The following is a 13,172-nucleotide window of genomic DNA, read 5'->3' on the forward strand; positions in this document are numbered from 1 at the left end:
TAGTGTAATTCATACAAATGGATTAGACTGAAAGCTGCTTTTCTCCCTATTCATGGAACAGAGATTTCTAGGCTTCTAAATAATATTCCTACAAAGTTTACATTTCATATAAATTGACTTTGGGGCTCTCCTTGGGTCACTGTGGACATTTTCAAGTGCTTTCCTAGAGTCTGACTTTTTTCCCATGCTAAAGGAACAATATGAAGGTGAACTTACTTTGAAAGAACATTAGAACCAAATTCATAACAGCGTGTGGTGTTTAACTGCTGGGAGTTGAGGATATTATATACCAGAAGTTTTCTGGAAAGCTCAGAGCTAAGGGATTTCTGTGTATTAGTTATGACACCTCTGGGAATGCTTAGATTTTGAACCAGAACTCAGGTGAGAGTCAGTGACATCAATTTTATCCCAAAAGAAATATTGTCACACTACCGGTTTGTTCCTATATAAGAAAAAACTCATTTTTATAAAAAAAAAAAGTGCTGACAAGGTGAACTTCTCTGCTGTGCTGAATGATTGTATAAGGTTTATGCAAAACCTTATTCTGAGGATACATAAAGACCTCAGAATAGTATGTGAGGGGGTGTGTGTACATATATGGCTTTCATCCTCAAAACACCATACTGATAAAAGAAAAAACCTGGGATTGTTGTGCTCCAGTTAGACTGTTAAATGTTCACACTAATAGATATAGTTACAAACCGAAAAAAACAGATCTTGATGTTGAAATTGTTACCTATCAGAGTTAAAGATAAGCGGGATTTGTCAAGAGTGAAAGTAGAACATAGGTACATAAAGAGGTAGGTGATTATATACTAGTGTTGTTTCCAACTTTCAGCCAGAGGCAATTCATCTCTTTCTTGGAACAGAGGGAGCCACAAGGTAAGAAAAATAGTTATTTATTCCATGTTAAACAATTTAGGTGGATTTAGCAGCTGTAGTTTTCCAATAGCTTGAAGCAGGAATTTGGAGCCTGGCATAATACAAGCATGATCCTACTGATCTGTGTTTGCTTTCTCTGTGAAATGCTGTGTAAAGCAGAGCAAGCTGTTAGCCTGAATTTGAAAGGAAATGAGGCTTATTCAATTAAGGTTTCTGTCAATCCTTCCCTAATAACTTTTGAGCCAGATGGCCAGTTAAAAAAAAAAAAAAAAAAGACAAGGGGACTGAAGTCTCTGCAGTCTGAGGTTCCTAAATGCTTTCAGAAAAGAAGCAAATACGAAAAGAAGGAAGAATTAAATACTGTATACCCAGTGGAGAAGACAAGTGAGCTCAAGTTCCCTGTGGTGCCTGCCAGGCAGCCCTTCAGCAGTATGCCCAGGGAACTGGCATCCCAGGATCAGCCACAGTACATGCTTTCTCTTCCCTTGCCCATGGGAGCAAACTGAGGACAAAATGGGCGGGGGGGGGGGGGGGGGAAGGTTTAAGGGAAACAAAGCAAGAATATTTTAAGAAAAGGAAAAGTGCTAAGGGCCATGAGGGAGGCTAGAGCTCTCCCAGGTGAGGGTAGATGAAATATGTAGCAACAGAAATTTCTAGGAAATGAAATCCAAGTAGTTCTGCAGCTCATGTAGCTTCCCGCTTATTAGACATAATCATCATGGTACCACATAAAAGTGTTTTCACTGAATTGAACTCTTGCAAAGAGTTCACAAAAAAATCGTGATAAGTATATACATATAAATACACACATGTATGTATCTAGGTCTGATTAACACTGCTTCATCAGAATGTCAGGTATACAAAGATATTTCTGCTGGCAACAAGAAGGACACTAAGCAAATGGAAGAACAAAGTAAAAAGTGAAATTTCTTTTTCCTAACTGTAAGATGAAATTTGACATTGTAGTATTTAGATGTGAAATTACTACTTGCAGCTTTTTGATGTAACTATTACAGTGAGCATGAAAGCTCTTCCAGCAAATTAGAACTGATTCTAAAATACCTACAGTATCACCGGAGTCAAGAATTCCTTTATCATTTGCATGAGCTCAATAGAAGCTGAGCTTGAAAAATGTTCCACAAGGTACCAGTTTGCACACCTACAAAGAAAGGAGACCAGTACAGCAATGCCAATTTATTTTACTGCACCCTTTATTATCGTGCAGTGTATCTCAATTTCCCCTACTCCTTTCATGTTGCTGCTATTTCTATTGACAATGTATATTGTCTATTAAAGTGTGTTATCATAGTAACACAGAATAAAACAGTGACCAGTAATAGATGTCAACAGAAAACGCTAGAAATCTTGTAGTGAAGAATTATGGGGCAGACAATTTGCATGAAACAGTTCCTTTGTTTTCATAACATAGCAGTAGTGGCTTTGTGCCATGACATACAGGGTTTATATAGTACTGGAGAAAATTCTGTCTGCATATGGGGATATTATCTACATAAAAAACCTTGATATTTATGTACCTTACTTAGTCCTTGACCTGAGCCTAACTGTAAGTGTCATAGCACTACCAAAACTATCAAGCTGCAACAAGGCTTTTACCATTCCATACCAGGTCAACTTCAATAAATAGCTCCCACACCTTGCCCTGGCACAACCACCATTCCCCACAAGGTTTCAAAAGTTCATTTACTGTCCATGCGGTTTCTTCATCCTCTCCAGGCCAGTCCACCCTGCTTCTTGCACCTGCTGCACCCAGAGTCTCCCTTCTCCTGCTCCTCCTCTATCCAACCCCTCTCCCACCATCCTCAGGGCTATTTAACCACTTAGCAGAACGAGGTACACCTGCACATTGTCCATGTCAATCAACCCACTGCCTCTGAGGCCATGCCACAGCTGCATGTTATCAATGCTGATCAACCCACTGCCTTCATTCCTCTACACATAAATGCTATGAGTCAGTCTTGCATTAGCTGCTTCATTCTTTCTTTCTTTTATGAATTTTATAAATATTGCCTTTAAAAATTGTATTGGAGTATCTACTGTGAGCTTTTGCTAGCAGCTAAACTTTGCAGCCTATTACAAACTAGGGGCAGGCTATGCTCTTATCTCTTTCTCAGTCTCGCTTGTTTATCGACCTTCTTTAAGACTAGAAGACTTAGTCTACTGATGTAGACTAGGACAACTTAAGCAAGACAAACTCCACTGGGAGCTTCAAGTCCCAAAGATGTAAACAAGACTTTTTCCATTGATCTTTCTGCCTAGTGACTGGAGGCATTAAAAACCTTACTGTTCCCTGGCACCCTGGGTCTCTGCTGGGCTGATGGTGTGTATTTTCCTCTTTTATCGCTTCTCTTACAATATGCTTTGCCTAACTCCCCCTCAGATCCAGCCCCTCCTTTCGTTTGATCTCTGTTTGATTGCATTGCTCCTCTGCTGATTGGGTTCTGGAGCTGTGACTGAGAAACTGGTTCAGAACTCGGCCCATCAGATATAACTTTGGAACACATATCATCATCCCCACCATAGCAGATGGGTTTAGAAAAGGTTACAGCTCAGAAAAATTACTAATGCTATTTTTGTACTGGAAAGGTAATGAAATAGCTTAAATGCATTTTAGCTATCTGTATGTGAAATAGCAATGCTCTTCCCGAGTAGAGATTATCTGTAAAGATTTAGGAAATAAAATCACAGGTTTTAGGAATGTCAAATAGGAAACAATCTGCCAGTCATGTTATATTACCCCCTTCACAAGCTAACCAAGCTGTCTATTAAATAAACAGCTGGGGAGTTCTTTTGACTTTTACATTTCTTATCCTAGAGTCACAGTTTTCTGATCTTTGCAAATTTTAATTTCTAGTCTCAGTTTTCCTATATGTTATCTATTTGTCCTTGAGTCATTACTGACAGTTGGCTCAACTGAATCTTCACCATCTCTGGCACTCACCTCTTTCAAAAAAAATCCCTAAAAATCATCACGTCCTTCTCTGCTTTTCTTTTGTTAACTTCAATCCACTCATCCCTTTTATTCTCTTGATCTAAACATGTTGCCTGTTCTCCCATTTCTCTCAGTCTTCCCACCTCCCAGTACTGCAAGTCAAGTCTGTGTTCCTGGGAATGGAAAACTGTAAAGGTGATATTTATACAAATAAAAAAATATGTTGTACCAGGGCACAAGGGCACAAATACAGTGTCATCCATACCTCCAAAATGCTAGCTTGTTACTTGGCACAACTTTAGGCCACACCACCCGGCACCCCTCGGGACAATGCATAGTTTGGGGGACAGAGCAAGTCATGGCCATTCCCAGTAGATACTTTGAGATGAATCCTGGACTTCTCTTTTATGAGTGACAGTTGGGAAGGGGGAATGCAATTTAGGCTTGTGAGCCATTTATTTACTGATATAGATATAGCCACAGAATTTCAGACGCTAATGAGATTTCATTTACATGCTGTCAGTACCTCCACTGGAGTTACTTTGATACAGTTGATGATTATGTTTTCTGTTTTCACAGACACATTATATGGATGACATCTCATCAACCAGCCTTTTGCAGGTGAGGTCCTTAGAAGCTGTTTTGGTTTACACTGCGATTTAATTAATAGTTGAACTAATTTCTGATCACTTATTTAAAAGTCTTTTCTGATAACCCACCTTTTCCAGAACATCCCAACACAACGCAAGTCTAATGAAGCACATTTCTGATTGCTTCTGTGGCTGTTTGGTGCGTGTTCTTGTCAGATGCCAGGCTCAGAAATATCTAAATTCTACCATTTCTTCTCCAATCAATACCAGAATGACAGACTAACACTTAAGTGAATTGCATCTAATTATAAATTGAAACCTGAGGGGAGATCTCTGGCCAACTTCATTCACTCCCTTCAGGAAACAAACTCTTTTTTTAAAAAAATCAATCATCAAAAGGCATAGTAAAACTAATTTTTTTCTCTTTGTATTCCTTTTATAGGGGATATCCTTTTATAGGATCTACCATTCAGCAATCTGCTCCACTCCAAACTGACTTTAACATTTTTTTCTGAAGACGCGATTTCTACTTGCTTATTTATAAACATTTCATGCTTTACAAAGATGATTGCTATTCAATATGTCCCTGTTGTTCTTGTAACATCTAATTTCATATTTTGAGTTAGTTGTTCTAATAACTTTTCTTTCTTTTGTGTAATCCCCTTATAATTACTGTATAGATACTTCAATTACTTTTACTATTTATATCCAGTTTCACAGACAGATAAGACAGTCTTTTTACATCTTTTTCCATTCATATAAATACTTTCAGCTACCAATGCTTTCCTACTCTTTAACCTATTTCTTTTTTTGTTTGTGCACTTTTTAACCAAATTTTGTTTTCTTTGTGCTAAAACCAGATGGCTTGTCCACTCCTCATAATTCCTCTCACTTCTTCACTCGCATGACAGACTCCCAAGAGGCCAGTATCCCTGGTGTTCAGTACTATTATCATAAATGTTTTCTAGATGGAGATCCTGATTTATTTTTTTTTTTTTTTACAGAGACAATCCATGGCTCCATTACATTATTATGACTATGCCACAGAATTGTAAGAAATGTAAACTGCAGGAGCCGCTGCAGATCATCAAGTCCAAGAGGTAGATCATAGGGTGTGGAAGCAGCTGCAGGAAGGCTCAAAGGCAGAAGAGCAATAGGAATAACCTCGTATTGAAGGCACCTAGAGATTAGCAGTTCACCACGATCCTAGCACATAGATACCAGCTTCTCAGGACACCCAGATCAGAGACAAAGAACAGAGAGTAAATGCTGACAACTCATGGAAGTGAGAGGTGGGATAGGATGGAGAAACTCATCACTGAGATGCCCTAAAGAGTGCAAAAATCAGCATATAGCTCCCAGCCTGGGAAGAGACCAGGAAACAAGATGAGGTCTCAGTAGCCAGTGTCCCTGTCCTTCAACAGGACTGCTGGACAGACCACCTGGATTCAAGCATCCTGATGCCTGCACACTGGACGGACTACCTGGGAATACATGTCCTGGTGCCTGAGTGAAATCAGTATTTTCCTGCCCCCCGTTTTCAGGGGGCAGGAGGAGTGTAGGTGCTCCATGAGGGGAAACGACGTGGGAGCTGAGGGTGACTCCGCACAGGCAGGGGCACTGCCTCCACCCACCGGGCACCCTCCTGCTGCCCCTGAGCAAGGTGAGCAGGGCAGTGTTGACAGGAACAGGGTCTGGTGACAGCTCAGTGACCATCAGATGAATGCAAAGTGATGGGTTAGGTCCAAGACCAACCCAGGAAGTCACATTAGCAAGTCAGCAAGGGACAGATCTGGGCTAAGACTTACCCAGAGCATAAGTTCAGCCAGGACTGAGCAGAAATGGGACTCCAGAGCTCGTGGGAAGAGGGTGGGGGTCCCAAGTGAGGCTCATCAGGGCAATAAAGGTTTATTAAGGCCACTCATTGTCAACTCCTGACATCCACAGGATCTTTCACAGGGATTTCTTAAGTGTTGCAACATTATTTCCTACTTATCCAGGTAAGTTTTAAACATTTTTGAGGCCAAAGATTCACAGACCCTTGGGCAACCTCTTCCAGAGCTAAACCATGATCATAATGAAGCTTTTTTCATATGTTTAAATCAAAATTTCTATCACTGCAGCCTGCAAATGCTGTTTCTTGTTCTTTCACTATGCAGGCCCTGTCTTTCCTAAAGTGCCATTTAAAGAGTGGAAGACTGCTCTTGGAGCCCACCTGAGCCTTCTCTTGTTGAGGCTGAAGTCCTTTTTGCTTTTCCTATCTTCATATGCCATATGCTCCAACTCTTCCACCAAATTGTTTTGTAGTCCTCTGCAGTCTGATGACAACTGCCTCGTACAGGGCAGAGCCCAGCCTTTATAGAGCGTTTCAGGTATGCCCTCACCAGAGTTAAGCAGAGGGTAAACAGAGAAGGTAAACGAAGGCTAAATGAATAGAGGGCAATTGGAAAGATATACTCCATTTCCTAAGCATCTCCCCCTAGCTTGCCATAATCATACCTGATCTGTTCCAGCTCATGTCATTTGTCCACAAAAGGCTGACAACCAGAGGAGACTATTCTGGTTCGTCAGTCTACAAACATACATCAAACTACATCTTGATCACTCTTCAAGACCACCATAACAGCCAATATGTCTATAGCTTACTTATGACCTTGGTGTAATATGAAAATCTCTAACATTTCCACTTACATGCTTCCAGGCACTTTGAGCTTATTCTGTATGTAGCTGTAACTTACTTAAAACATTCATTGATCATCTATTAATTCCACACAAAGTATTTATAAATGTACCCTTCATATAAAGTATGATTCATTCGTCTACAGACATTTATTGTTTGGGAGGTTATACTCTATAAAACAGATCTTTATTATTAACAGAATGAAATGATAGCATCCTGTAAAAGTCATTCATGATTACGAAGACAGAGCAACTATGCTGACATATTTAATAGTACTAGAAATTCAATAGTATAGCTCTTATACTGCATATATAATACATAGGTTTTTATGGCCAAACATCATTTGGCTTCATTCTTTATTTAATAACTATTTTGATCCACCGTGTTGCTCTAACTTCTATCATACTTCTCTATAATCATTGTAGCCCACTTAAATGGTTTAATTGTTCTATTTGATCAAAGAAACAAATATAGCCATACCTATATATAACAGTAAAATATCCAGAAATATCAACAGATTGATAGTCCCAGACAATTTGTACTGAAAAATATTTAAATGATCACTATGAAGTGTAAAGCAACTGCAAACAGGAATTGTGAAATGTAAGAATTCACAAAGGAAAAGTGCATAGCTAAAGAAAAAAAGCTCACTCAGTGAGAAAACTGTCATTTCATTCCTAAAAGATTTTACAGCCTGATACTTACCTGATGTGAAATACTGTATTTCTACTAACTTCCAGTACTTGGTGTAATAGCAGGCTGATTTATGCCACTGGGCAACCTTGCTCAACATCCATTACTGTTACACAGTTTCACTTGGAATCTCTATTCCACATTTTTTCCCCAAGACTTCAGCCTTGCCTACAAGAAGGTTACCTTGCAGTAAGAATATTCATTGTAGTTATGTCACAATAATGGAGATGCTTCAACCATGGTCCATGAGCTGCCTTTTACTTTACCATGATGCATTGTTTCTATACAGAGGACGGAATTAATTTCAAATTACATGTTCAACTTGTGGAAGAAGTTTGCTGCTCTCTCCACTCGCCTTTCAAACAGTGAGCTGTGGGGAACAGCTTCTATGAAGGCTTGGAGGACACTTAACAGCAGCCAGTATAGGTTGGAAGTCAGTGTAGACCCAAGTATCTAAAAATCTAATTTTTAAAGTGTCAGGATCTGTTTCCAGACATCACTTCTAATTTAATAGTATCGAAGTATAATCCTGTGTAATTGTCCATACTCTTTCAAAAGAGTCTTCTGTGCTGCAACAACATTGTTTGGGAGCAAGGTACAACTTGTACCTTCTGTCTTTGATATGTCACCACTGGGTGACTGCACCTTCAGGGGCAAGACAGCCTCTGACGGCACTTTTCAGAACAGCTACCGCATATCACCCCTGCAGTGTCAGAGATGGACAACAACAGCGGGAACGGCTGTTGGGGCAGCTTCGCCCGGTGCAAATCTGTTCCCAGACTTGTGAAAAACAAACACTGACAGGTACGTTCGGCACCGTTAGCCCCGTAGCTGTGATTTAACTAGAAGGAAGATGGGCACTTTCCGGGCAGAGCCTGCCTCAGAAGCCCAGTGGCGTTAAGAGCTTCTTTGTCCCTGCTGAGCTGTGTGGTTATTTTCCTCTGAAAGCTCAGCACTCTGCATCGCTACTGGGAAGTTATGAGGTAGAGAGAGCAAGAAATCTTGTGCTGAAGACAGGTGCCATTATTTAATAGATACCCACATGTGCTAGGGCTTACCAGGAGACTATTAACAGTTTCATCGCATATCGGTGTATATCATCGGAAAGATCACTTTATGGTTATTGCCTGCACCATGGCTATCACTTTGAGCAAACTGATATGGAATGCGGGAAAGCGTAATTTGGAAAGCCTACAAGTACACGCTTGCCAAAGAATCAGATTTGTCTTCTTTGACAATTTTAACTCAAAAGACTTATGCCTACCAATACAGTACAACCATCCTATAAGTAGAGCAGATAAGTAAAACAACAGTTTTGATGTAAATATACCTTTGATGTCAACACATGAAAAATAATGTTGCTATTAATTGACATCGCAGGAGCCCGAGAAGCCAGACAAAAGGGAGGGAGGTGAAATCAAATTGCCTAACAACTGGACCAACAATATATACTTAACACTCTCATTATGAAATCTACAATTTTCTATCCATCTAATTACTACAGTATGCCAAAATCTAGTTAATATGTATTTTATCTTCCAGAGACGTACTAGCCTCAGAGCCACAGTTAAAGAAGGTTTCATGATTCCTTAATGATTTTAATTATGTACTCTTTTTAAAAAGTTCTCTAGAGAAATGTATGGTGGATTTTAATGGGTAAGAAATAGCGAAACTCCTTGTGCATTGTATTTTGGGAATACATTCAAGCATTATCAGTAACAGATAATTTTCATATACATCAGCATTATACACCTTTCTGGTTCTATGAATCAGATAAAATTATCCCAAGAGCATTTTAGTATTGAACTAATCTCAGGGCTAGTATTATCACCATGCTGATAGAGATCTGATGTATAGTTTAATTTCTACCAAGTTTACATTAATGTAAGACTGTTCTCAATTAAAATGCTGTAGAACATCAGCACTCAAATATGTATAAAGTTTGTGGATTTGACTGAAAATCCATTTAAAAATCAATGTTTCTTTATTCCTGATGCTTACCTTCAGCCTCTCCCTTCCCTGCAGAGCTGTCCCTGTGCTCTTTTCCCTGGACCATCTACTACCAGCCACTTTTCTCATCAGCTTCCCCCTTTTGATTAACTTTATAAGTTAAAGATGACCACAAAAATTGCAGTGAGCAGATTGGGAGGAGAAAGGCAGAAATGTGTGGGAAGAGTGTAACAGAAGATAGGAGAGAAGAAAAACTGCAACTAAGCAGCAAGTTGAAACCTTCAGGCCCAAGAAAGCATTAGTGGTATTTATTGGTTAAACCTGAAACATATTAAGCTCTAGTATGCAAGAAAAAGTTCATCTGATAAGCTGCAATTTAAAAAAAACAAAACAGCCTTTCCAGAAAATTAATGTTACAAATGGCTAAACACATATTTCAGTTTACTGGAAACAAAATGTGTTAGGAAGAGAAAGGGAGGATGCTTTCAAAGTTTTCTTCTTGAGTAACAACAAACTTAAAAAAATTATTCAGCAGAAGTGGGCTGATATGTAATTGAGACAAAAAGGCCAGTACAAGAACACTGAGTCTGTGATTTGAAATTCCTATACCCTTTCTCCTGAGCTGGGAAAAAAATTGGTTTTATTCTAAGAAACAAAATTAGAGACCTTGAAAACCCCATTACAACAAATTTATTTGTACTGAACATGTGATGCATGATTTGCTGTGTCAGATCCTAACAACATTCCACCTATCCACTATTAGCAAATGTCAAGAGCTGAATTTACTGCATTTTCAGAAATCTAAACATCTTTTTGCCTCAGTTATACCTCTTCAAGTTCCTCAAATGAAATAATGTGGTAGGAAGCAGATTGTTGCTTTCTCCTCCAACAGGAAAAATGAATAAGCAAACTGTCTTAACTAATGGTTTAAAGCATACATCACAAATCCAGTCCTTTATCAGTCTGACACCAGCTTTAAGTGTAATATTTGCACCAGTGCAACTGTTTGATTATGTTACAATTTTCACCAGCATGCATGCAAACATGTATACAACTACATTGTTTAAAGGCTTCATAAACCACATTTTAGTCCCTCTTCTGTGTAGGTGCTTCTATTATACAGATGCTATGGTGGAAGAGATAAAGACCTTTTTCTGCACCTATGCAAGCCACACCTAACAGTTGGACTTGCTGATCACAAAGGCCTTTTTCGAACTAAACAGTTCTATGATTCTATGCAACATCTTTGATGTACCATGTAAAGAGTTCCCAGCAAATATAAAAGCTTTCTGCCTGGAGTACTGGCAAAAGGATGCGTTGTCAATAAAAAGCCCAAGTGGCAAGAATGCATGTTTTCAGTTCCTTGCTTCTTTCATGTACTTCACACGGCATCCATGCCAGGAGGCCCATGCTGAAAATGGGAAGTCTAAAGCACCAGCTAGAGTGCAAATGCTTGTCTTTAAATGTTCAGAACAGAGTACTATGCTGATTTTGTGGTGGCAGCTGAATGCATTTCAGAAACCTGCAGACCACCTAAAGGCAGCTGCAGCTTACAGCTGATAACTTCTGTTTGTGTGCAGGAGGTCCCTTTCTGGCACCTCCCGCTCTTTTGTACAGCTGCAGCAGAGCTGGCTTGCTGTGAACAGCGGCTGAAATTGTTCCTCAGAGAAGGTCCAACATATTGGACAAACTTTGGATTATCTGCCTTGACATGAAGTTTTTAAGGGTACACAGGTTCTAATCAATTAACAAATGATGGTATTTTTTCTTCTATTTCATGTGACAGAAGCATGACTATGACTGTCTTGAATTTCTTTGATGGCTCAAAAAAGCAACTTATCTGCCAACCATGTTGCTAGTACTTTGAAGTGCATAGGCAAAATAGCTTAGATTGAAGGAAGCGGAAGATGAGTGTGTGACTTAAGAGGGGATCTGGATCTCAAATTTCAAGGGAAAATGTTTATCAGGGAACAACGATTACTTCAGTTATTCAAAAGGAATTACAACATGTTGTCCCTTCTCCTAAGAAAAATTTATTTATATATGAACTAAGTTGTTATGCACTTGAAAATCATGGTTGTGCTGCCTCATAGATACACTTGACTGAAGCTGGAAACGAAAACAGGCTTTTTGCCTCAGTTTCTTTCTAAATGTCACTGCATAATGTGATCTGCTATATGCTAGCAAGAGTGTACATAATAGTCATAAACTTGCTTTTTTAAGTACCATCTGGAATGCATGTGTCTGAGCAGAGCCAGAGAAGAAATTCAGCAAAGTACTGAGTGTCACATACAAATCAAACAGTGTGCCTCTTTTCTTGTGGTAGTTCTTTAGCACAAAAAAAATGGGGCAGGAAGATGAGTTACACTGTCTGTCTCAGGCCAGGATATTCAGGACACTTTCCAATCTGAGTGAAAATAAAACTGTAAACAAAATTCAGTAATGGAGAATATTTTTTTTTAAAAAATAATTGATCTTCATGAGAACCAAAGTGCAAAAGGCTACTGTTGAAAAACCATAAACATTTGAAGGAATCATGCAATAATTTAATATATGGTTAATAATGAAGAGAGCTCCTTTATGTTCTTTAAAACTGATGGGTCAATGGATGGAATTCAATCAACCGGAGTTCCAATACACTGTATTTTGGTCTTCTTTGTTTCTTGTACTATAATTGTTTCAATTTTTAGCAGAATATCTGAAAATTATGCTGAAGTTTAAGTATCGACTTGATGATGAAGTGCATTCATCTCCACAGTAGAAATGAAACATTTTTTTCTATTGGGCAATTAACCTTACTTTTGGACCATGCAAATGAACTGTCTTGATTTTAATTTTGATGGAAGGAAGCATTCTTGTTAGATGAAGCAGAAAAGTATCAAACTAAAAGACCTTGGAAAAAATAAGCCACATTAAATTAGACTGGCATCATTTTACAATACATTCAGGAATAAATGAGAGGACAAGATTACAGACTGATCTTCACAGTAGTCATATACTGCCATGAGAAACAGATGTGATAATTCAAATCCTTTAGATTTAAACTGAGCCAAATTTAGACTATAAACTCTCTGGGATTTGCATATACTTGCTTCTTTGAAATATGAACTTATAAAGCCCTATAATAACTAAGTATGGAGATAGTGGAAACTAAACTTTGGAAGAATTGCAAACTCTGACTACAGAGTCTTCTGGAAAGGACTGGACTTACGTACTAGCTTTATGCTTTCAATTAGATGGTAGGTATTACCAAAAACGTAACTTTTAAGCATCCTGGTTTTGGTTTCAAAATGGATACCTTTTGAAGACCAAATTGCTTGCTCAAATGCTATAGAACATAAAGGCGGAAAAAAATCTGAAATCCACTTCTTATCGTTTTATTAAAAAAATAGGCAATTATTAAGGAAATGGTAGCAATAATTAAAAA

This window comes from Falco punctatus (genome assembly GCF_963210335.1).
Source record: "Falco punctatus genome assembly, chromosome: 3".
NCBI lineage: Eukaryota > Metazoa > Chordata > Aves > Falconiformes > Falconidae > Falco > Falco punctatus.